The sequence below is a fragment of the Microcebus murinus genome, chromosome 4 (genome assembly GCF_040939455.1).
Source record: "Microcebus murinus isolate Inina chromosome 4, M.murinus_Inina_mat1.0, whole genome shotgun sequence".
NCBI classification, from domain to species: domain Eukaryota; kingdom Metazoa; phylum Chordata; class Mammalia; order Primates; family Cheirogaleidae; genus Microcebus; species Microcebus murinus.
In genome coordinates, this window is record NC_134107.1 from 26,535,714 (window position 1) to 26,562,754 (window position 27,041).

Consider the following 27,041-nt stretch of genomic DNA (forward strand, 5'->3'; position numbering starts at 1 on the left):
CTGTTCTTTAAGTATACATTGTTAACTGCACACATAATAAGTGGCAGCTTGGATGGGGTTGCTGTACTACTGAATTCCTTTTAGTTTAATGTAAGTGACAAAAACTTATTCACACTTCATCTTTTTATTTGTAGCTGTAACGTATTATTTCATGTGCCACAATGAAGGTCAGCTGTTAAGGTTTATTTTTATTACATATTATACCTCAATGATCCCATGTAACACCAATCGAATCACAGAAATCAGTGAGCTATAACGAGTCTTAGAGAGCTTTCTAGTCTCCCTCCCTCCTGTTGCAGAAGAGCAACTATGGCTCAGAGGGGGTTAGTGACTGGCCTAAGGTGGTTAAGCAGGAGAAAAGCAGAGGAGTACACATTCTAGTTTTATTATTTTTTTCCACTACACCAGGCCCTAATTATATTTATATTTATTTATTTATTTAATATGTATCTATTCCAGTCCCTTCTAACTGGTCAAATTCTGATATTTTTAGCACATAAAATGGGATGATAGAAAGCATTTGGGGGTCACACAGAGAAACTCCTCTCATTATCTTTGAATCCATAAAGCAGACTGCAGGAGTTAGAAGGCTAGACCCGCAGCATAGCCATGAAGTGCATGTTGCTAAACTAAATCAGCTTAGCTCTCAGCTTGGCTCATTCCTTTCACATATGTTTTTCTTTAAACTTTAATTTTTCACATCTGAAATATGTAATGGACTTTTTCATTTGTGAGATAACTCATTCATAACAGTATATTTTTGCATGAAATATAAACTACCTGCAATGCATAATAACCACCAACAAAATGCACTGTCTGAAGAATTGAATAGATATGTCTTGATACATCCTGTGCATTCTCTAGTGCTTTACCCCACAACACTGAGAAAACATGTGGAAGAAGCCAAGTTCAATAAAGAGTTGCTGAACTATCACAGAATGTTGAAATTTTTATCCTGAGAAATGTATATTTCTCTTCAGCAACTTGGAAGCAAAAAAAAAAAAAATAAAATAAAAACACAAAACACATATTGAGAGGGACTAGGTTGGATACCAGGTCATTAACACTAAGAAGGAAACAGTAGGAAAAGGCAAAAATCCAACTATAGGATTTGGGGAGGGGGAGGAAATCTATTAAATTGGAAGAAAATAATAGCCTCAAGTAGAGTGAAAACTTCTAGTGATGTGTATGCATAGTTTTCATAGCCTTCTAGGGATAGAAAAGCTACTGAAATTAGTTTCCTAGAGTACTCAGTTGACAAGGAAAATAAGAATTGGTTCAATCTTAGTTGGACAGAGTGCGGTGATCTAATGGAGATGCTGGCTGTGGACATTGGAGTGGGGACTGATGATGTATTTGGTGAACCTAATTATGGTACAATCTACCCATGTATAGTGAAACATAGATATCCCACAATGCTACCTGCTTTCCTAAAATTTATGTGGTCAGTTAGTGGCAGATCCTGAGTTAGAAGACAGGAAATACAGTCTTCCACATGGCAGTGAGATGGACCTACAAACCAAAATTAGTTCAGATGTCAAGCTTGATGAAGCATACATTCACTGAGAGGGAATAAAAATATTTATTACTCATATAATGAGGCTTTTTAGGGATAGCATGGCAGGCTCCTAAGCAGGTCCAAAGGCTTGAGAGAACAAGGAAGACTCTCTCTTGCTTTGGATTTTATTGTGATCAGGTGGCAGGGCTAGGGTAAGGTTTCTCATGAACCAGCCAAGGATTGCATGGTATATTAGTGGGGTTTTGTTTGTTCGTTTTTATGGTGCTGTAAGAAGTTACCATAAAGGAGGTGGCTTAAAACAACAGAAACATTTTCTGTCATAATTATGGAGTCTGAAAACATAGTGTTATTGGAGTTGGTTCATTTTGGAGGCTCTGACAGAAAATCAGTTCCATGCCCTTCTCCTAGGTTCTTCTGGTGGTTACCTGCATCACTCCAACCTTTGCCTCCATCGTCACGTGATTTTCTTTCCCAGGTGTTTCTGTGTGTCTTTTTCTCTTCTTATAAAGACAATAGTCATCTTAGATTAAGAGCCCATCCTAATCTTCTATGACCTCATTTTAATTTAGCTACTTACTTCTGCAAACAGCCTATTTCCAAATAAGTTCACATTCTGAGGTTCCAAATAGACATGAATTTTGGAAGAACACTATCCAACTCAGTACATATGGTTAGAACTTCCTGCTGGTGTCAAACAAGGGAACTCACAGGATGTATTTCTGACTTTTCCAGATGTAGGGCAAGAAGGAAAGAGGGAGAGGTGGGAATTTGAAAGCTTTTAACAGTCAAATATCAAGCATGCAGTCAGACTCTTCACTGTAACATTTCTTGATATCTCAGTAAGTTGTACTCTTTACTGAATTAACAAGATTTCTCAGTAAGAAGGGTGACACTAAAATTTATCTTTCAAATTTGGACACTTATGACTATGAAAGAGGGATGCTAAAATGATTAAAGATGTTGACTTATCTACAAAAACTGTATACCATTTTGTCCTAGGCAAATAGTTCATTTGTTCAATCTGCCCAATAATAAAAATACAAATTCAGAAATATTCAAAGATGTTTTTCAAGCAAATATATTAATATTATATAATTTAAGGAATTCTTTCTCCATAAAACTGGGAATCTGATTAGGAGAGAGGTAAGCGTAAGAATGGCAGAAACCAAGCAGGACCCACTAGAAAATCTTTTGGGATGGTAAGAAAGAATGCAGTTACAAGAATTGGGATTTGAAATAAGGAACTGCACTAAGAAATATAGCCCAAACCCATTTAATTTAACCTAGGCAATAACTTACACTAGAGCTAGAAGCAATGATGAATTAATGATAGGTTCCTTGACTAGTATAATAGAGTAAGTTTGAACAAATCTCAGATGTTAGGACAGCTATGAAATAGTGAGGGCTATTGGGCTATGGGGCTGTTGAGATCTAATACCCATTTTATACAACAAGTGTTTTATAAATCCTCCTCCTTTGCTATCTTGAAATGAATAACGTTATCTACTTCACACATATAATAATAATTAGAAACAAGTATAGTCATATAACTGTAATAAAAGGAGAAATAAAAGAAAAGCAATTTGAAATAAAATATATTGATATGTGCATAGCTAAACTCTTCCATAGTAGAAAACAGAACACTCAAATGCCTTCACCAAGATATAGAGTTGCTATGGGTGAGACAACTGCAAAGAAGTTCATGGTAATTGGACCTTTAAAAACTTGTGTGAAGTGGCCATCTGGCATGCAATTATCTGAAATGATGACCAACTATTGGTAAAGGACTGAACAAAATAGAATATAATCTTCCCTTTGTTTATATAGTAGTTTCATTCCTAGAAAAGTTCATGCATATTTAAAGCTTGCACAAATATTTTAATTTACATGTAAAACAGAGTTAGATTCCAGGTTTAGATGATTATAAACAGATTTTCTTCACTAGCATGAGTGTCAGGTGGTACCCAGCATTAATTGTGACAACCAAAAAATTCCCTAGCAAATATGTAAAATAACTCTGGGACCCGTAAAAACAGATAATATCAAAGTTTCAGATTTAGAGAAAATGTAGTTCTTCCTGTATAGTACACGATTACTTGAAATTTTTCATGTTTAATTTTGAAAACTGTTAATTAAAGACAATTTTAACAGGTTCCATCAGTCATGGAAATTAAAATGCCTTCACTTTTCTAACTTATTAATAGTATATTTATTTAATGCTGTGAAAACACTTCATCCAGCTGAGAAAGGGAGACTAATATCTGTTGGGGTTTACTTCTTTTAATCAAATAGAGATTAGGGTCATTAAGTAAATATTGACGTGGATCAGACTGTGATGATGCAAATAACTTCGGATGGTGAAAGGAAGGCAAACGTTTGACCACATATTTATGAAACTAATGATCAGAAGCAATGTATACAAACTTTATTTTGTAAAGGGATTAGAAATGCAGTTCAGGTTGGTGAAATCTTATGTCCAGGAACTAGACCACTGAGAGTTTATATACAAATATATATATATATATATATATATATATATATTATTTTTTAAGTATAATTTGATGATTGATTGGACAATGTTAAAAGAAAGAACTACAATATCTTGAACCAGAAAGTTCTCTGTACTCAACAGATACTACCAACTACAACCATACAACTCAACAGATACTACCAACTACAACCTCTTTTTGTTGCATTTTACTTTTGGGGGCTTTGGAGATTTTGCAACTTTTACAAATTGAAGGTTTGTATTAACCCTGTGTCAAACAAGTTTATTGGTGCCATTTTTCCAGTAGTATGTGCTTACTTCCTGTCACTGTGTCACATTTTAATAATTCTCACAATATTTTAAACTTTGTCATTACAATTATATCTACTATGGTGATCTGTGATCAGTGATCTTTGATGCTGTTATTGTAATTGTTTTGTGGTGCCATGAACTGCACCCACATAAGATAATGAACTTAATCGATCCATGTTGTGTGTATTCTGACTGCTCCATCGATGGCCATTCCCTCAGCTCTCTCCTTCTCCTTGGGCTTACTTATTTCATGAGGCTCAACAATATTGAAATTAGGCCAATTAGTAACCTTACATTGCCTCTTAGTGTTCAAGTGAAAGGAAGAGTTGCATGTCTTTCACTTTAAATCAAAAGCTGTATATCATACATAATGAGTGAGATGTGCACCATCTGGGGGATGGTCAGGCTGGAAACTCAGACTTGTGGGGGGGAGGGGGGAAAAGGCCATTTATTGAAACCTTAAAATCTGTACCCCTATAATATACCAAAATTAAAAAAAAAAAAAAGCTGTAAATGATAAAGCTTAGTGAAGCAGGCATGTCAAAGCTGAGTTAGGCAGAAGGCTAGGTGTCTTGTGCCAAACAGCCAAGTTGTGAATGCAAAGGAAGACTTATTGAAGGAAATTAAAAATGCTACTCCAGTGAATACACAATTGATAAGAAAGTGAAACAGCCCTATTGCTGATATGAAGAAGAGTTTTTGTGGTGTGGTTAGAAGATTCAACCAGAAACAACATTCTGTTAAGCCAAAGCCTAATCCAGAACAAAGCCCTAACTCTCTTTAATTTTGTGAAAGCTAAGAGAGGTGAGGAAGTTGCAGAAGGGAAGTTTGAAGCTAGCAAAGGTTGGTTCATGAGGTTTAAGGAAAGAAGCTGTGCCCACAACATGAAAGTCAAGATGAACCACCATGTACTTATGGAGAAGCTGCAGCAAGTTATCCAGAAAATCTAGCTAATATAATTGATGAAGGTGGATACAACAAACTACAGATTTTCAATGTGAACAAAACAGCTTCCATCAGAAGAAAATGCCATCTAAGACTTTTATAGCTGCAATGCCTGGTTTCAAGGCTTCAAAGCTTCAAACAACAATCTGACTCTCTTTTTAGGGGTTAATGTAGCTGGTGACTTTTAAGTCAAAGCCAATGCCCATTTGCCCATTTCAAAAATCCTAGGACCTATAAGAATTATGCCACATCTACTCTGTGCTCTATGAATGAAACAACAAAGCCTAGATTATAAGACTTCTGTTTAAAGCATGGTTTACTGAATATTCTAAGCTTATTGTTGAGATCTAAAGAATTCTTTCAAGAGCATTTTGGAGGGGAAGGGCATACCTCTAACCCTTCTTAGGGAGAGGCAAAGATATACAATGTAACCAAAATGTAAAAAGAAAACAAAAAACTTTTATCGGGTGGTGGGTAGGCAGGAGGGGAGAGGAGGAGAAGGGCGTATACTTACATAATATGTGCGTTGCGCACCACCTGGGGATTGGACATGCTTGAATCTCTGGCACATCAAGGGGGGGAGGGGTGGCAGGGGCAATATAAGTAACCCTAACATTATTTGTACCCCCATAATATGATGAAATAAAAGGGGAAGAAAACTACAAAAAAATATATCACTGCTTATTTACAATGCCCCTAGTCGACAAAGAGCTCTGATACAATGAGATTAATATTGTTTTCATGCCTGCTAACACAGCATCCATTCTGCAGCCCATGGATCAAGCAGTCATTTCAACTTTCAAGTCTTATTATGTAAGGAATAGATTTCATAAGGCTATAGCTGCCATAGATAGTGATTCTTCTGATGGATCTCACCAAAGTAAATTAGAAACCTTCTGGAAAGGATTCAGCATTCTATACGCCATTAAGAAAATTTGGGATTCATAGGAGGTAAAGCATTAATATTCTAATATCAACATTAATATTCTAAGAAGAACTTGATTCCAACTCTCAGGGATGACTTTGAAGGCTTCAAGACTGCAGTGGAAGAAGTAACTGCAGATGTGGTGGAAATAAGAGAATTAGAATTAGAAGCAGAGTCTGAAGATGTGACTAAGTTTCTGCAATCTCATGATAAAACTTAAATGGATAAGGAGTCACTTTTTATAGATGTTGAGAGAAAGTAGTTTCTTGAGATGTAATCTACTCCTAGTGAAGAAGCTGTAAACATTGTTGAAAGGACAACAAAGGATTTAGAATATTACATAAACTTAGTTGATAAAGCAGCTTCAGGGTTTGAGAAACTTCACTACAATTTTGTAAGAAGTTCTACTGTGGGTAAAATGCTATCAAATAGCATCACAGGCTACAGAGAAGTCTTCTGCAAAAGGAAGAGTCATTCAATATGGCAACATTCATTGTCCTATTTTAAGAAATTACCACTGGCTCTTCAACCTTCAGCAATCAGCACCCCATCAGTGAGCAGCCATCAACATCCAGGCAAGACCTTCCACCAGCAAAAAGATGACAACTTGCCAAAGGCTCAGATGATTGTTAGCCTTTGACAAGTTGTAATCTTTTTGCTGGTAGAAGGTTTTCTAATTAAGGTATGTACAATTTTTAGCCATAATGCTATTGCACACTTAAGAGACTGTTGTGTAGTGTAAATATAACTTTTATATGCATTGGGAAACCAAAACATTTGTGAAACTCCCTTAATTGGAACATTTGCTTTTTTGTGGTGGTCTGCAACTGAACCTGTAATATCTCTGAGATATGCCTGTTTTAAATTTATTTTAGATTCCATACTTTAAGAAGATAGACTCAAAAAAACTTTTAAAAGAGCAGCAAGATGATAAAAGGGTTAAAATGTGTGTTGTAGTTGTCTGTGTGTACATGCATATGATTTATTTGTATGAAGACAGCTAATCCTTAAAAAAAACTCATGTTTTACATTCTTGTATTCATAATATATATATATTTTTACTATGTATATATTGAATTATATTTTTGAGTACAAATTTCAATTAATGTTTTTAAAATTGTGGTGAAAACATGTAATATGAATTCTACCCTCTTAAATGTTTAAGTGTACAGTATGGTATTGTTAACTATAGGCACATTGTTACACTGAAGATATCTAGAACTTTTTCATCTTGTTTGATTGAAACTCTATACCTGTTGAACAGCACCTCCTCATTTACCCTTTATTTACAGCTCCTAGTAACCACCATTCTACTTTCTGCTTCTATGAGTTCAACTACTTTACATACCTCACAAAAATGGAATCATGTGGTATTTGTCCTTCTGCGACTGGCTTATTTCACTTAGCATGATGTCCTCAAGATTCATTTGTGTAATAGCAGCTGGCAAGATTTTCCTCTTTTTAAGGCTATATAATATTCCATTGTATTTATATGCCACTATTTCTTTATCCATTCATGCTTAATGGACATTTAAGTTTCTTACCTAGTGGATATTGGGAATAAGTCTGTGATAAATGTAGGACTCAAAATATCTCTTTGAGATGCTGACTTCAAATATTTTTGATAAATATCCATAAATGGGATTGCTGAGTCATATCATAGTTCTATATTTAATTTTTTGAGGAAATTTCAGACTGTTTTACCTAGTGGTTGCATGATTTCATATTCCCACCAAAGTGTAAAAGGACTCCTTTTCCCCACATCCTCTCCAGTACTTGTTATTTTTTGTTTTCTTGTTTTACTTTTTTTCATTATTATTTTGATAATGGCTATTCCAACAAGTATGAGGTGGTAGTTCCTTGTGATTTTGATTTGCATATCTCTGATGTTCAGTGATGTTGAACATCTTTTCACACACATCTATTGGCCATTTGTATTTCTTCTTCTTCTTCTTCTTTCTTCTTTCTTCTTCTTCGTCATTGTTAAAGATAGGTCTTGCTCTCTCATCCAGGCTGGAGTGCAGTGACATGATCATAGTTCACTGAAGCCTCCTCCAAGTCCTGGCTCAAAAAATCCTCATGCATCAGCCTCCCAAGTAGCTAGGACTATAGAAGTGTGCCGCCATACCTGGCTAATTTTTTCATTTTTTATAGAGACGGGGTCTTACCATGTTTCCCAGGCTGATCTCAAACTCCTGGCTTGACATGATCAGAGGACCAACTTCTCAAATTGCTAGGATTACAGAAATGAGCCGCCATACCTGGCCTGTATGTTTTCTTTTAAGAAATGTCTATTCAAGTCCTTTGCCCATTTTTTATTTGGGTTGTTTGCTTTCTTGCTATCAAGTTGTGGGAGTTATTTTTTATATATTTTGAATATTAACCACTTATCAGATACATTGTTTGCAAATATTTCCTCCCATATTATTGATTGTCTTTTAACTTTTGATTATTTCCTTTTCTGTTTAGAAGCTTTTCAGTTTTATATAGTCCCATTTTTCTATATATGCTTTCATTGATTGTGCTTTCTGTATTGTATCCAAAACATCATTGCCAAGATCAATGCTGTAAAGCTTTCCCCTGTTTTTTTTTCCTACGAGTTTTACAGTTTCAGGTCTTACACTTAAGTCTTTAATCTATTTTGAGTTGATTTTTGTGTATGGTGTTAATAATTCAATCTCATTAGTTTCTATACAAATATTCAGTATTTCCAATGCTATTTGTCCAGGTGACTATACTTTACCCATTGTGTAGTCTTGGTTAACCATGGTGAAAATCATTTAACTGGATATGCACGGGTTTATTTCTGGACTCTCTATTCTCTTTCATTGGTATATGTCTGTCTTTATGCTATTACCATACTGTTTTGATTACTATGGCTTTGTAATATGTTTTGAAGTCAGGAAGTATGATATTTCCATCTTTGTTCTTTTATCTCAAGATAGTTTTGGCTAAGTGGGATCCTTTGTGGTTCCATATGAATTTTAAGATCATTTTTTTTTCTATTTCTGAAAATATCATTAGGATTTTTTGCATTGACTATGTAGATCACTTTGCATAATATGGACATTTAAACAATATCGAATCTTGCAATCCATGAACATAGTATGTCTTTCCCTTTACTTATGTTTTCTTTAATTTCTTCCAGCAATGTTTGATGATTTCACTGTGCAAGTATTTTGTCTCTTTGGTTAAGTCTATTCTTAAGTATTTTTTTCTTTCTGATGCTATCATAAATGGGATTGTTTGCTTAATTTTATTTTCAAATATTTCACTCTTAGTGTGTAGAAAAGTAACTAACCTTTTATGTTTATTTTATATCCTACAACTTTGCTAAATTGGTTTATTCTAATAGTTGTTTTGTGAAATCTTTAATGTTTACTACATATAAAATAATACGATCTCTCAACAGAGATAATTGTACACCTTCCTTTTTAATTTTAACATGTTTTATTTCTTTTTCCTGCCTAATTATTCTAGCTAGGACTATGTTTAACAGAAGTGGTGATAGTGGGAAACCTTGCCTTCTTCTGGATCTCAGAGGGAAAGCTTTTAGTCTTTCAACTTTTACTGTTGTGTATGAGGTTACCTGTGGGTTTTTCACATATGGACTTTTTATATTGGAGTAATCGTATCCTATTCCTAGTGTGTTGAGTGTTTTAATCATAAAAATTTGTTGAATTCTGTCAAATCTATTTAGATTATGTAATTTTTGTCCTTCTTTTGGTTACTGTGGCATATCACATTGGTTAATTTTCATATATTCAACTGTCTTTGAACTGTAGGAATAACTCCCATCTGATCATGGTAGATGATCTTTTTAATGTGCTGTTGGTTTAATGTGCAGTTTGTTTATATTTTTTGAGGATTTTTACATATATGTTTATCAGGAATATTGGACTTCACTTTTATAATCTTGCAGTGTATTTGCCTGAATTTGATAATGCTGGCCTCATAAAATGAGTTTGGAAGTGTTTCCTCTTCTTCAACTTTTTGGAAGAGTGTGAAGAGAGTATTAAAGTGTAATATTATTTTACATTAAAGTGTAAAGTGTATTAAAATGTAAAGAATGTATTAATTTGCCTTTAATGTTTGGTAGAATTCACCAGTAATGCATTGATTTGTTTTTATAGTTTTTATTCTATTTTCACAATAAAACAACATGGCCCCAAGGGAAAAACATTGTTTTTCAAAAAAAAAAAAAATTTTTTTTTTTCCAGTGAGGCAGTCAATATGTTAATTTTTTTTCTTTCCTGAGAACATCTGAGAATTGGAAGATTTCTCTCACTCCTTCCATGCTGGGCTAGTGGGAGGAACTATGAATAATTGGTCCAAACTGTTTCCTTTGTTCTCAGTAATCCCCAACCTGGTGCCCTGTCTTGTTAGTGCTTAGATTCAGGCAAGAGAAAAAACAGTCTTTGGGGAAGCTAAAAAAGTATGAACATTGGGCACATGATTTAGTCTTCTCTTTTCCTGCCCAGGGAGAAGCTGGGACCTGGGAGTTTCCTCTGAGTCCCATTGCTCTAAGATTGGGGGAAGAACTACGGTGAGTGAGTGAGTGCCATAAATTTTCTTACCAACTTTTATGTGGCTGGTTTTCTGTTCATCTGGATTGGAGAAGCTTCTTAACTGTTTTCTGGATTCCTCACAAAAGGAATTGGTCCATGTATTGTTGAATTAGTATCTCCATGGAGGAGAGGAGTGCCTGGGACTTCCTATTCTGCCATCTTGATGACATCACTCACCCTTATATTCACATTCTCACATTGAATATGACATCAAATTAAAGCATAATCCTGCAGTGAAAACTAAAATGCTCATATTAACTGTGTCTCAAAGTACATTAAAAGCATATAATTTCAAGCTTATTTCTTCTTAAAAATGCCTTTGCTATCCACCTCCCTAGCTGATGCAACTCTTATCAGAGGTCTGTAGCCTCCCTATTTCTAAATCTCTTACCCTCAATTTCCACAAAAATGTTCTCAACACTCAGCAGTTGTGGCTTTTCTCATGTATCTCTCCCTTCCCTTTTCACTCCAGCTACTTTTAGTTTTACTGCACATTGATTATCACACAGAAGCTCCATGAGCAAAGAGTAAAAAATATCAGGATTTATTAGCAAGTCTCCTCCATGCTTAGGAACTGTGGGACGTGGAGTCTGAGATTAATGTAGAAAAAAGGAGGTCGTACCTTCTCATGTGTAGCAACAGTTTAATCTCTATTCCTTCTATTCAGCTTGGTTTTATTTTCTTCCCTTCCTTCTCTCTTTAACGTGCCATTGTCCCTCTTTTACATCTTTTCTTTTTTCTTCATTCCATCCATCCTTCTTTTTTCTCATCTTTCTTTATCATATTCTCTTACCTCAGATTTTTTTGAAAACAGGGAGAATATTAATTAATGAAAAATATAACTCCTTTATGTTGTTTATTTTACCATATAATATATTTTATTTATTTTTATGAGTGGGTTTTTATTATTTGAAACTCCTATTTTGCAAGTGATTTAGTTAAGATGACAAAGCCAGGGAATGCAAAATAAACTCGAACCAGATTTTATTACAATTAACCTACTATTTTCACTATACTATGATGTTAAATTAGTTCTCAGTAAAGAAATAAAGAAATTATCTCATATTAGGGCTCATAAAGTGTGAGTTTTAATAATTTCTACTTTATGACTTTCTGTGAGATGTAAGAGAATAAATCTATGTAAGGTGGTATTGTATCCAATACATCCTAACAGTTCAATATATAATATTATTTAAAGCAATACAGGAGGAGAATAGTTAGAGAAGGACTATGTCATTCTCAGAGAAGAGAACAGTAGGAATTTATTACACATTTGGAAGCTATCATATTGAAAACTTTTTTAGAGAACAAAATTTTACATAATACTTATGTTTTTAAAAATCTCTTTTGGTATTTTTTAATATTTATTTAATACTCCAATTTTAATTTCAGGATGGGTCATTATGATTGGGTAGATATTTCTTTCTCTGTATGTGTTTTTGTTTGTGATTAAGCTGTAACACACACACACACACACACACACATAGGTAGATTTTTCTTCGTGAGATCCAAGGTCAGCACACTCATTATTAAAACAGCTCTTAGCCAAGAGGTATATAGAACTTTTAGCATTTTCATTAAATAGACTCAAGCTTCTTATGTTTTATATTATTCTGCCAGATTTTGGGAGTATTTATGTGATTTTATCATTTTCTATAGTTTTTGCGTCTTCTTAGAATAGCTCCTCTCTACTTCAACCTTTACTCTTAGATGCTGTGGCATGGGAATCTGATAATCATTTGACTAAAATGTATTTGTAAATTACAGATAAATTGGCTCTTAGCAAGAGCTTAAGGGTCTGTTCTGTGTTGTAAAGGTGAATAAATTCAGTGAAGGTCCTTTCTATCACTCAAAAACCTTTTCTACCTTAATCTAAGTTTTTCACCATATTCTAGAGAAATGGGGTTGCCCTGAATCTCTGTACACAATCCATATCTGTTTATAAGTCTGTGTTGACATTTAGCCACTGTCTGTTCTGTACATGAGCTTTGCTTTTTCCATAAAGTCTATAAGGTCTGTATTGGATTTTCTATATTAGCATTCCAAGTTTGTGTCTGCACACCTTATATGTAGTGTTGCTGGGAATTAAACTCACTTGAGTATTGGGACAAGAGCCAGATCAGTCATAAGATGTGACTGAAGCACAGGAAGCAAGTCTTGGCAGTAAGTGGTTCTTTTCTTGCCTGCTTTGGCAGGTGCTCAGCAACTCACTTCAACTCACACATCAGTGTTTAAATGATAAATCCTTTGGTAATTATCAAAAGTCATTGCTAGTGTAATTTTCAGAGGGAAAATTATGCCTCAGTGGCTTGAAGTTACCATATTGGCATATTTGGTAATCAAATGACTATCTACATTGTTATTAATTGTCTCCAAACTCATTCTTTCTCCTTTCTATGTCATTGCCTTATATCTGTATGTCATTTCCATTAGTCAGAGCAATTTTGCTGCCTTAGGTACAAGTACTCCCAATAATAAAGAAATATTCTGATTGCCTTTTGTCATTGTCCTTTTAAGAGTTCACTGTATCTTTAATTTCATGATTATCTCTTCCTTGGAAGTCACAGTATGAAGGGTAGCTAGACAAAGGCATATTTTAGGAATTTCTGGTGTCCATGCCCAAAATAACATCAAAATCATGATCATATAATAGTAACGTTCATCACATGTTGGGCAGGTAGGAGGGGAAGGAAGAGATGGGTATATTCACACCTGATGGCTGCAGTGCACACCACCTGGGGGATGGACATGCTTGAAGCTGACTTGGGTGGGGCAAAGGCAATATGTGTAACCTAAACATTTGTATCCCCTATAATATGCTGAAATAAAAAAAATAAAAAACTTAAAACATTATGATCAAAAGCAGATATATGGTGAAGTTTAAGAAAGTAGCTTCAAGCTTCTTACTTAGAAGATATCTCACAAAACCAACAGCATACCTACTATTTTGCATTATTTTATTTAAAGACCCTCAAGTTGGAATAAACTGTAATTGTCACAAGATGAAATCCCCATCATGTAGATGGATATTGCCCATGAAAACCCTTAATGATCCTTAATTTTTTCTTTTTCTTTTCTTCTTCCTTTCACCTCATCATTCCTGTAATCCTTTTTTTCTCCCTCAGTTTTTCTTTTTTTTTTAATCTGTTGCCTCTCTCTGATCTTTTTCTGTCTCATGATAATATGGGAAATTTTTAAATTCAACTCATATGATTGCAAACAGTGTGTTTACCATTTGGCTAAAAATATCCAACCTTTGGAAGACTAGCACTCATTTTCACTTTGGTTCTTTTCTCATGAACACAATTTGCACACGTGGATTTTCACCTATATCAAAGCTATACAGAATCACATCTCCAACTGGGATTACAAATGAGTTTTCAAAAAGGAACCCACAATATTTGTACCTGTTAAAATATTTTGTGAGATCAGCAGGATGTAAGAAGAAAGGTCTGTTGAAGTTCCTGAAAGTTATTCCATCCAACAGCTATTCTTACCTGTTTTTTTGAGGTCAGAGAGGCATATGCTATACAATTTTATATTTCAGTCTAATTTGCCACAGTAAAATGAAATAGAATTATTATTTTTATTATGGTATATTCTAATATGTGTATTCTTTGACCATAATGAAACAATATCAACATAAATTATCAAATAGAATCTTGTCAAGTAATTCACAGCACATTCATGAGAAAATATTTAGGTACCTTCTGTAAACTGGGACCTTGATGGATTAAACATGGATGTATCTATCACAGAAATTTGGGTGATTAAAATGAAGCCATTCATGCAAAATAATTTGATGTGCCAATTGAATCATTTTTGTAACTTGTTGATTGTCAGTAATCACCTGGCCATTTTTTTTCTTTTAATACAGATTTCTGTGCCCTATTTCAGACCTATTGAATCACAGACTCTGTAGTGGCAGACATAGGAATTATACTTTCATAAATACTGAGACATAATTCTGATAATCAAAAAGATGGGAGACTTACTGGTAAAAGTGTATCTGGGCTTTTAGCGAAAAAAGAAATAGCTGTATGTTTGCATGGTCATGAAGGAGGAAATACTTGGCTGGAAAAGGCTTAATAGGGCTTGAATAAACAGAGTATTCAGAGAGGAATTCTTAGCAGGAGAAATAAGAAAAAAGTAAATATCTCAAAGTAGAAAAGTAGAGAATCAGAGAATAGTAAAGAGATTAGAGTAACAAATTAGTGATACTTGGTGGGAAGCGGAAGACAAAGCTAGCATTTTAGGTAAATACTAGATTGTAGATAAGTTGGAGACCAGAAAAAGAAAAAAAATGAAGAGTCAGATGTCAGATGTCATTGCATATTTCACAGAAGGGTTACTATTAGGAAAGAAGCATTTTAGACAGATTTATCTCTTATTAAGAATAGAGAGGCTGAGTTGGAGAGGAACTGATATTGAAACCTGAGTCCAGATAATATGCTTATCCAGGTTAAAGCAGTAAAAATCTAAATTGTATTTCTATATCAGAAACTAAGTAATTTAATTTTGATCCTTCTATGACCTTTGTATATGATTCCTCATACTATGGTGATATATATAAAACTATAATGATACATTCCTAAAAATATAACCAAACAAACATGAAAGTACCATGCATAAAATGTACCAATAGAAGAGTTTTTGTTTGTTCTATCAATATTTCTTATTTATTTATGGGAAATCTAAACTACTAAAATTCTAGCAAAGTTTTTTTGTTGTTGTTGTTCAATGTAGCCTTGAGGAATACAAAGAAATAGGTTACCCCTGGTTTTGGAAGTTTAAAATATCTGGAAGACTGGTAATAAAGACAATTTCCCATAGGTCCTTGTAGATTAACTAACACAGTGGTTCTCAACAGAAGTAGAGCAGTGGTACTGGGGTGTCACATTTAGTACAGAGAGCCAAGGATGCCATGGCAGGGGTGGTCCTACTAAACAAATACTTTCTTTTTTTAAAATGTGAACAGTGTCCTACTGGGAAACACTTAGTAATTAAGTGGTTTTAAGCGTGGACTTGAAATAAAACAGACTTGGTACTGAGTTCAAGGTATACTACAATTCCCTTTATTACCTTGGAAAACTAACATAACCCCTGTAAACCTCAGTTAACTCTTTTGTTATAGGAAGTAAAAATAAGATGAAACAAGATAATGGTTCTAAATGATTAAGGATTGTACCTGAAATATGGCAAGTATCTAAGAAAAATTATCAGTGTTCGTGGCCATTGAGTGGCTGTGAAGTCCATAAATTGAGTCTAAATCTGCCAGGAATTCTGAACTCTCAAATGTCTCCCAGGCTAATTCTATTCTAAATAGCAGATTATAGGTAGAGATAGGTCTTATGCAACTCAATTATTGATTGTCAGTATGCATTCCTGCACCAGGTGAGAACACACTGGCTTCACCATTTTTCACTTGTCATCAAGGCTATGCCTCTAGGAAATTCTAAAGATTGAAATTCCTTGGTCTCTTCTCGGTTTGATACTCTAATCACCTAACATTGTTGCCTTTCTGTCCAAAAGATATTTGACATAGACTACACCAGGCAAAGTTCTCCTCTTATTTATATTTCTACCCTTAATCCCCATATGTTCTTCTAGCTTGTTCTAGTGGAAACATTAGGTACCTCTTATATCCATATTCCTTCATTCGTTTATTTATTATCCCAACAAATATTCATTGGATACCTACTATATGCCAGATATAATTCTAGACACGAAGGATCCAGCCTTGTGAAAAACAGACATAGTGTCTGTCCTCAGAGAGTATTCATTGTAGTGGAGGAGGCAGGCAATGAACAACATACCAAGTAAATACATAGCATAAAGCAATTTTAGAGAGTCAAAAACACAGTCAAAAAAATGAGATAAGATACTCCGATGGAGAGTAATGAGATAGAAGTGGGAAAACATGGTTTTTAGGAAGGTCTTTTTAAAGGATATTTAAGCTGAAACCTGAAGAGCTTTCTAAGTGAATATCTATCAGTGAGGAAGGGAAAGCTTTACAGGCAAATGTCCTAAGCACTGAAGTTTCAAGAAACAGAAAAAAAAAAAAAAAAAAAAAGAGTCAGTATTGCCACTAAACAACAGTAAGAAGGAATTGTACACAAGGTCAGGAATGTAAGCATCAGCCCCTTGATGTGCCATGTAGGGATTTGAATTTTATTCTAAAGCCTAGAGCAGATCCAGCGCTAAGTAAACTTCACTTTCTTCGTTCTGCTTCCTTTTCAGTGCAGTCCTACTGAGCTTTCTGAGAAAAAGAGCACTTCCTGTGTTTTCCTTTTCCAGTCTGTCCCTCCTCAGCATCCTAATGCCCCACATCCTGGGCAAAGTAGATTGCAGAGGAATGACCCTGCCGCCTCTCCACAGTTCCCATCTTTTCTTCATGCTAGAACTGCCACCTTAGCAACTTCCCTATTCAAAGCCAAAATAGAGTTACAGGGAAGATGTGCATTGAGTAGAAATAGCATTTAATAAAAATTTAGAAATAACTGAAGAATTTCATGTGTAATAAAGAAAATGGCATATAAATATATAATAAAGTTTCTAATTCTATAACACATGAAAGAAAACATGGATCTTCGAGTGTGGGATTAATCGAGAGAAGCTTCAACAGGTATGTGTTGAAAGAGATGGAAGGTTTGGACTCATGGTGAAGATAGCACAGAACATTTCACATTCTAGTTGGTCTTTATAGTTCTAAGAAAGCTTCTTGTGACCTTTCTTTTTTACCTGGCATTTAACAGCTAACATGTTTTGAGTGCTTACTATGTGCCAAGAAGCATGCTAAGTGCTTTCCTAGTGTTTGGGTAACAGACTGGTTTGTGATGTGTCTGCCCAAAGTGGGATAAATTCTTTTTTCAAGATGACAGTTAATATAATAAAAATACTTTTAAAAAGCTTAGCCTTTTTTATCCCAGGAACACAATATATATTTTAGTTTTCTTCTTTGTTTTAAACCCTAATATGATGGAGTAGAAGAAAGATAGAGAAAACAGGTGCTTCAGAAATGTTTTTCTTTCTTTTCTGGCTCATAGAAAGAGAGTAAAAGTGATGCTTTTCTTAGTTTCATGGAAAGATATCCACTCAATGTCACGAAACATAACTAGACTTTTCAATGTCGTTGTGTCCTGTTTACTCTAAGGAATAGTTTCTTTGCTACTTCAGAGGCAAATTTTTAAAAAGCACCTATGAGTGACAAATGATAATGGAGTGCACTCTGAACCACGCATCCAAGCAAATAAAAAAGGCTTTCAAACCTTAATTGATCAAACCTTGCAGCAGTCATTTGGACTTCATGTTTACTTATAGGCTTGATGGCAATAAAGCCTTTTCAGGGATGAAAATATTATGCAAACTGTTGGCCAATTTTGCTCATGTTACTGGGCCCTCTGACTGTGAATCCCCTTTCATTACTATGTTATTATAGGGCTGACTGCTAAGTCAATGTGTACAAGTGCAGTCAGCCAGAAGAAGAGGCATAGTGATTGAATTTGCCAACCCAACTTTCCTGAAGCCCTCTTCAGTAATTTACTTTTCTCCTTGCAATATCAGTCCTCATCCACCATGTTCTTTTAAGAAACGGGGCTTGCATAACTGAACTTGTGGCAATGGAGTTTTGCCTTCCTGTTGGTTGTTCCTCAACTCACTGTTGCTACCCATGGGACTGTATCTTATGCAGAACTGTGGTTTAAAATAAATGGTGGATGGTGAACTATAGTCAGGGTGGAATGATGATAGAACAATAGAGATTATGGAACTGTGAAGAAAAATTTAGACAAAACTTCCAGTATATGAATCTTAGGTACTTTGGAGTTGGGTGGAAAAATCACACAAAGTATTTAGAGTCCAATCAGGTCTGGGTAGAAGTCTAGGCATTATAACAGAACCATATGATCTTGGACTAGTCAATTCATGTGTCTAATGTCTAGAGCTTAGTTTCTTGACCACTACTAAGGTATAAAATTGGAGATAGTCAATGAGATAAAGTACATGAAATGCCAAACAGAAGAAAGACCTGTTACCAAATGCTAATTACCCTTTTATATTGTGGGTCCACATACAGAAATTGCCTATACGTAGGTAGAATAGAGACAAGCATGATTCCTTAGCTTATGATTTTTCTGTGAATATATGTAACATGCGAATCTCATTCTACAAGTTCAGTAAGCAATACCACATTTGTATTTTAATTTTTGGAAATATCACATTTCTATTTCTATTTAAGAATAAGGACTATCAGATTTCTATGTTTTTTAATAAACAACCTAATTTTGAATTTCTGTATTGCTGGGTATAATAGGTAAACTGAACTTGAACATTGTAAGGGCCACCTAATAGGTTTGTGCCATGGGTTCTGGACTTTTATGCCATACCAAAATATTGCCCTCCTCCACCCAGCTATCATTGTTTGTCTGTCTGTAATGCTGAGGATTGCCTTTTTTTTTTTTTTTTTTTAACATCCATTGTCCTTTCAGGTCTAGTGACTATATGCAGTTTCTGTGCTATAATGGGGATATAAGGCTCTTTGGTGAGGATAGGTATCTAATATCTGGAGTCTTATGCATTCTATAACTATTCTGCTATTTCCCTGTATTGCTGAAAGGACCTTAGTTTTTCAGGTACTACCCCATTTCAATATTTTCTTTTCCCCGTCGAATTTAAGGCCACTCTGCTTCTATTAAGAAACACCCTTTCCTTTCCTTCTACCTCCTCTGAAAGTTCTCAATATTCTTGTAAGATATTGGGGCTTTGGAAAATAAAAGTCAGAATTACACATAGGCTATTTCTGCCTGCTGTTGCTATGTACCTCCTGGGAGTCAGTGAAGTACAAAGGCAGCTGTTTGAATAGAAGGAAAGAAAAGGAAAAATCTAGAAAGAGAGAGAGACAAAGAGAAAACAAAACAAAACAAAAAAATAAAAACAAAAACAGAATATCTTAATATTTCAAAATATATTGGCCTATTTTATCATTAAAGCACCACATAGATAATGCACCAAAGAATGTTTCTGTGATTAAAGAAGGAGTTGGAGGAAGAAGAGAAAGAGAAAAATGAGGAAGAGGAGAAGGAGGGGAAGGCATAGAAATGTATACATTCTGGTACCCAAGGTTTTGGGTTCAGATGAAGAACACTGACGTGATTTGGAATACTGGACTTGTTGGAGGGCTTTCAATTCCTTGCTATGGTGTAGTTTTTATGGCAGATTCTCTCCTCTGAGTGTTGAAAAATCTCTGTTGAACCATTCAGTGCTTCTATAACATTTTCTTATTATACCAAGTCAGTCTCTCCAGCATCTGGAGTCCCTAACACCCTAATTAATAATTATCACAATTTATTGGTGAATTTCTAAAATAATGCCTAGTGTTTTTGAATTTGTAACATTTTATCCTGGGTTTACCTTAATAAATAAGCCCCCCTCTCCTTTCTGAGCACTGTAAATAAGGTTCTTTGTATCTAGAGTTTAATTGATCACTATTATCATAAGAGGGAAATCAAAACCAAAATGTATAAGGCTAATTAAATGAAAATAAATAAATTCTGATAAACATGGGAGAAAAAACTATGCAGTCATTAAAATTCACTATGTAAAAGAACAGTTAAATAAAATATAAAGTTAGATCTATTATAATCCTTTTTTGTTATGTATATGTAAATAGTGAATATGTATGTGTGTATGTATATTGATTAAAACTAGGTATTTGGGGGCAGCTCAGTTATAAAGGACATTTTCTTCTTTTTGTCTATGTATTTTTTAATATACTTATAAAACAGGACCTAATATAGAAACAGAGAAAAAATATTACATTCTATTTTGATAACTGCCCAGTTCTTATTTCAATGACAAGACACATCCTGAGCTGTCCCAAATCAAAGATGCAAGTCACAATTTAGACAACCTGTATCCACATACCAATTTAAATACTGAGTGTGTGATCTCTGCTAAATTGCTTAATCTCTCTTTATCTTGAAAAAAAGAAGAGTGTCACTTTTTACTTCATGTTTTGAGAATTAAATAAAATTATGTATACATATATATACACAAAATGTTATCAACCACCTAGTAGGTCAGCAATAAACATTTGTTTTTTGTTCTTCCTCTTGACTATTAAACAGGGGAGCATCATAGAGCAGTAGAATTGGCACAAGATCCCATAAAAGAAAACTGGAATCAAATTAAAGCTTTGCAAACATTAGCTATGCCCTAGGGCAAGGTCCTCAGTATCTCTTAGCCCTCATTTGCTCATCTATAAAACAAGAATAATTGCTCTACCTCCCTTATAGGGATGTAGTTAGGATTATATAATATGACGTACATAAAGAAACCAGCATTATACAGTGCTGGCCACATTGCAAGGGGTCGATGGATATTAACTCCTTCTAGCTTTCTCAGCTATTAAAGAGCTAACATTTAAATGCAAAATCTTATAGTGTTCTGTAGAGATTGCAAAGATAAAGGGACTACCAGAGTGAGCTAAGGAGAGGAGGAGCTAAGGTGAGTTGGAGAGGCTTTGTTTGAAAACCAAGCAGGCCAAGAGATATGACTTTGAAAGTGACCTAGATAGTATTTGAGCTTCCAAAGCTTCAGTGAGTAAGTATGCTCCACATTGTCAGTGATATTATGTAACTGGAAAGAATATGATCTATATATTTTAAAATAGAATTTTCTTCTAAAATGATCTTTGATTTCATTTATTTCAGTCACACTTACATTATTTTTAAATTTTAAATAAATCTAAAGGATATTGTGAGATCTTTCATTTTAATTAAAAAGTAGTATGGGTTTTAAAATATGTGAAGAAAAGAGTTTTTAATCTCCTTATGCAGAGGGAAACAACTTTCAAAGATGAAATGTATCCCTATGCAATTTTTGTCTTCTATATACAAGAAATATCTGTCCAGAAAAGTCTTTAAATATCATATCCAACCCCTTCATTTTTCAGATAGGGAAACTGAGTTCTAAAACAGGTAATTATTTGAGTTAGAGTTATATAGCATATGAATGCAAGAACAAAATCTAAACTCTTGTGATAGCACAATTTTTACTACCTCACTGCATACCTCTGTCTCTGTGCTTTTCTGTTTCTCTCTTGTTCATTACACCCGTGTGTGGTGTGTATATATGTACATATAATTGATAATTTTGTGTCTTTATGTATAGTATATCTATGTGTTTATGTATATATGATTGATAATTGTGTATCTTTCTATATATACAAATTGTGTGTGTGTGCGTGCACACATGCATGTGTAGGGAGTGTATAAGGGACAGAGAAAAAAAAAAGTGCTTCCCTGACTATGAGAGGTTATTAACCCATACCCTAAAACATAAGGTTTAATAGATCTCTCTAAAGCTGTTGAAATCAAGATAACCCTTGAGAATGTACATTTTATTCCCAGTCATATAAATATTCCTATGTCAAGTGCCTCTAAAACAATCTTTTCCTTTGTTTGATGAATTTGCACTGTATAGAGATACAGTGGTTTCTATCTGTGGTTTCTCTCTACTCATCCAGTCCTGAGAGTGCAGGCTATGAATAAGAAAGCTGCAGAGGCTGTGCTTGGCTTGCTGAGTTGTCAGTTAAGAAATTGTAATTTGTATTGATTAGTAAATTTACCCTCTTCAAAGCATATCAGAAAGCCCCATTGGAGTCAGAGTTTCAGCTGTATTAGTTCAAGGGCACTCTTGAGAGAAGGAATATGTTTTCAGTAAGATTAAGTCCTGCATCGCAAAGAAGAGAAAGAATATCCTGAAGCATTGCTTAAAATAGTCAGCGTTCACTCAAGCAAAGACAAGATATAGCAGGCAGAGCTAGCTCACTTTTTTTAGGTAACAGGACTGCTGTTTGCTTTTCACTGGATCACAACCGTGGAAGTAACCTTTAAATCCCAGAGTGGGAGATGGCAGAGTGGCTTGACCCACTGCAAGAAAATAGAATGGCCAGAAGGTACAAGACCTGTGTATACGTAGGTCCACAGTCTGCCATTTGCGGGAAATGACTGAGGCAAGGCATTCAACTTTTGCCTGTAGTTTCTACATCTGTTAAGAAAAGCAGCCCATTCATGGACAGAGAGTACTCTTGATTCCTATTCCCACAGGGCCTTTTCCCACATCACTTGCTTTGCTTAGAAGGTTTAGTTGTTCTCAAAATCTGTTTCCCAGACCAACAGCATCAGCAACAATTGATCTTATGGGAATTTGTTATTGATGCAAAGTCTGAAACCCCACCCTAGACCTAGCCATTAAAAACTCTGGGAATGAGGCTCTACAATTGATATTTTAACCAGGTGATTGTGATACTCACAAAATTTGTAAATCACTGCACTGGGTAACACCAATTGATCCCTTCTTAGAAAACACCTATTCTGCTCTCTCTCACTTAAGACCATTTCCCCATGATGGGCTATTTGGACACTCTATACTTCTTTATAGCACTTTTTACAGTTGCCATTTGCAGTTAATTGTGTGATTATTTAATTGGTCCACAAGGGCAGGGCTGTTTTGTGGGTTGCTCACTGTTGGACTCCCATCAAGCAAAGCATCTGCCATGTATTATTGTTAAAAGATAAACTGAGGCACAATAAAATTTTTAAAGATTTTATTGGCACAGATAGCAACTCATTAATCAGTCAACTCCAAACTAGGAGTGGTTTGGGAGCTCTATGCATGAAACACATGGGGGATGAACAAAGAAGTGTAGCAAAGAAAATATTTGAAGGGTACAGTTTTACAGTTGCCTCATTTTGTCTATCCTATTGGAAAGTCCCTAGTTAGTTGGCAGCTTCTAATTGGTTGAGCTAAAGTTTGCTTTAGCACAGGCTTTTACAAGAATAGGCCAAATTAAGCTGTGTTTATGTTTGCAAATTAAGTAAGGTTAAGGTTGCTCATGAGGCCTAACTGCTTTTATCTACTCAGAGATTCTTCAAGCCTGGTCTCCATTTTAATTTACATTAGAAAAAGGAACAGAATAATCATTCGCTGTTTAGATGAAACTTAGTGACCTTGAATGAATCTTTTAAAATTGCTGAAACTCAATTCACTTTTCTTTAAAATGGACATGCTAAAACATACCTTGGAAGTTGGAGCATAAGTGAGCTAGGAAATAATCAATTCAAATTTCAGTCAACAAACCCAGTGTCTTTCTGTAAGTCCACATGTACATATATTTTTAAAATGTTACTTAGTTTATCACTGGAAACCGCATTTTGCTGCTAGATATTTACCTTCGTCTTAACCTTCCTTGTGTTTCCTCTGCAACACTGGAGTGAGATACCCCTCTAGCATTTTATGAGATGCCAGAAAGAAATTGGGGGGAGGGGGATAAGGAACTATCTAATTTTAAGATATAAAGGGAGTGGCTAAAATGTCCATATTTTCAACCCACACTCTGCCCCTTCAATATCAGGCTCTCTCTCTGCTGCCTCTGTGAGTCATTTACTTCTTAAAAATCTGTCCATAAGATTACATGGTCCTATTGTATGGGCAAACTGTACCCATTCTGTTCATGGGCCTTGACTACTCTCTAGGCAGGGCCAGTAAACTGTATTTCCTCTGCTCTAGAACCCAGAGACCTTGCTCTCCCACCCTCCATCTCTCACATTCCTTCAACCCATGGAAATCTCTTTTTCACTACAGGATAATCTTTCTTCCTTCATATTTCTGCCTGATATTATAGCCATGCTGCTGGATTCTCTTTCTCTTGCTTTTGCCTGGTTCAGTTCCTCTATAACAGCAATTTCTTTCTCAATTCTGGGTTTTAAGATTTTAGAAACAAAAGCCAAGGTAACTTGCAGGTGTTTCTATTTTTTTACTCTGCTTCATTTTCCTCCTGAGACAGTAGGCTCAAGGATTACTATCTGGAGAATAATACTGTCTTAGTATTGTTAATATTATTAATAATAGACCTCCACAACAATGATTCTTGATTTGGAGCAATTTTGGCTTCCAAACAACATTTAGCAATGTCTATAAACACTTTTGATTATCACAACTGAAGGGTCATTCTACTGGCATGTAGAGGGTAGAGATCATAGATGCTGCCACACATCCTACGATGCACAAGAATTTCTCCACCACAAAGAGTTAACAGGTCCAAAATTTCAGTATTTTTGTGTCAAGATTGAGAAAACCTACTCCAGAGGAATCTATGCACAAAGCAAGTGTTCAATAAGTGGTCGTTCACTTCAAATCTTGGTTTCTTCCATCCCTGATCTCTTTGCAACCTTGTTAAGTTGGAGAGACTTTAAAAGTTTTATTTTGTCACTAACTTTATCATAGGACACCAGTCCCTAGCCTTTTGCTGTACTCCTAGTGAACAGGCCTCCATGCCACATGTCTACATTATTCTTCCTGACTTAAAAACTATGCCTTTTAGTCTCTGTATGTGTCCTGGTTGCACATTAATTTATTACACATCATCGAGTACTTACTTGCTAGAGAAAAAGTGGGACTGAAGTTTGACCTTGACTTCTATATATTCACAGTTAAATGAGAGAAGGAAATAAGTACACTATGGGGAGGGAGGAAACAGGATGATGAGATTAGTGAGAGAGCTCAGTACAGAGTGCTAAAGAAGCAGAGACAGGGGACTATTGAATACTCTGAATATGCAAGGGGCAAAACCACAGCGGACATTTGTCTATGGGGTTAAGAAAAAAGATGATAGTGAGATGGGGTAAGTAGAAATTTTAGGCTAGGAAATTGAGAAATAGAATATGACAGTCAAGGTATAGGATGCAACCAAGACATAGAAATGAGGAAGATGGTTAGGGGTAGGCAGGGCAGGCCATATAATTTGTGGAGCTCAGCACAAAATGAAAATGCAGGGCTTCCTATTCAGAAAGCAGCAAAAGGGTGCCATTAAAGGTACTAAAATGCAAAACTCTTTTTCTATCTTCTGCAGTCTCCCTCTTAACCTGTCGTGGTGTTTTCATTTGCTATTTAGTGTTACAGCAGTTGTGCTGTAGGTTAGAGTAGAGCAGGAAAAATTGGAGAGTAGGAGGAAATAGATGGATTAAACTGTCTGAAACTGCACAGGCAGAAACTTCACAAGAAGGTCATAGGGTGGTCATTTAAAGTTATCAACCATATGGCAATCTGAGAGGGGTAATTTATAGAATGGGACAAATTCAGTGAAAGAGAAGACATAAAAAGATGAAGAAAAGGTGGCTAATGGGTACAAGCATAGAGTTAGATAGAAGGAAAAAGTCCTAGTTTTCAATAGCACAATAAGTTACTATAGTTAACTATATTATATATTTCAAAATACCTAGAAGAGAAGATTCAAAATGTTCCATCACAAATAAATGATAAATGTTTGAAGGGAAAGATATTCTAAATACCCTGATTTTATCATTCCACAGTCTGTGTATGCATCAAAATATTTCATGTACCCCATAAATATTCATAATTATTATATATCAATAAAAAAGTGAGGATGTGGGAAAAGTAGGTACTATAAGAAAAAAAGTTCAGCTAACTAATTGAAAAGAAAAAAAAAAAAACCTATGGATTGGATTTAGTCTGTCTGTGACTGAAATAGCCAGTTAATTTAATTCTTTCTTAGGCAGTTTAAAACTTTTAAGTATAGAAAATCATTGTTTAATACCATTTCTTCCTTGCAACTCATGTACAACAACCTAATGCACTGATAAATCTAGATTGTAATTTTGCAATTGTAAAATCAATTAAAAATCACAGTTTGAAAATGAAACAAAATTTTAAAGCCTTAAATAAAATGTTATTACTTTATATATTCCTTTTCGGTATCTGTGGATCAGTAATAATATTTTTACAATGTTGAAACAGAATTATACACACCTATTTTTTAACACCATTGTGTGTAAATAATTTCCTGTTTGGCTGCATAGTCATATATATATTTTATTTCAGAATGTTATGGGGTACAAATGCTTAGGTTACATATATTGCCTTTGCCTTGCCCTAGTCAGAGCTACAAGCATGTCCATCACCCAGATGGTGCTTACCACACCCATTAGGTGTGAATATACTCATCCCCTCCACCCCCCTCATATCCAACAATCCCATTACTGGGCAACTACCCAAAGGAAAAAAAGACATTCTATAAACAAGACATTTTCACTCGAATGTTTATAGCAGCACAACTCACAATTGCAAAGATGTAGCTGCATAGTCTTCATCTTCATTTTTATGACTATATAATATTATTTTGAATAATGGATTATCATTTATCTAATCATTTCCCAATTGTTGGAAAATTAGGTTTGTTTTCTAGGCATTCTTACTGTATGTAAA

General features: G+C 34.9%; 1 protein-coding gene across 5 annotated transcripts in view; it reads left to right on the top strand.

Annotated features, from left to right (window-relative positions):
• The window catches only part of LRRC4C (leucine rich repeat containing 4C), a 1,172,848-nt gene that overhangs the window by 731,314 nt on the left and 414,493 nt on the right, over window positions 1-27,041 (top strand). For 4 of the 5 annotated variants that reach the window (XM_076002025.1, XM_076002024.1, XM_076002021.1 and 1 more), the window contains one exon: window positions 10,671-10,735. The exons of the other annotated variant lie outside the window; for it this stretch is intronic. The gene's annotated coding sequence lies outside the window, so the exon portion shown is untranslated. The remainder of the gene's footprint in view (window positions 1-10,670; window positions 10,736-27,041) is intronic. 5 annotated transcript variants of the gene reach the window in all.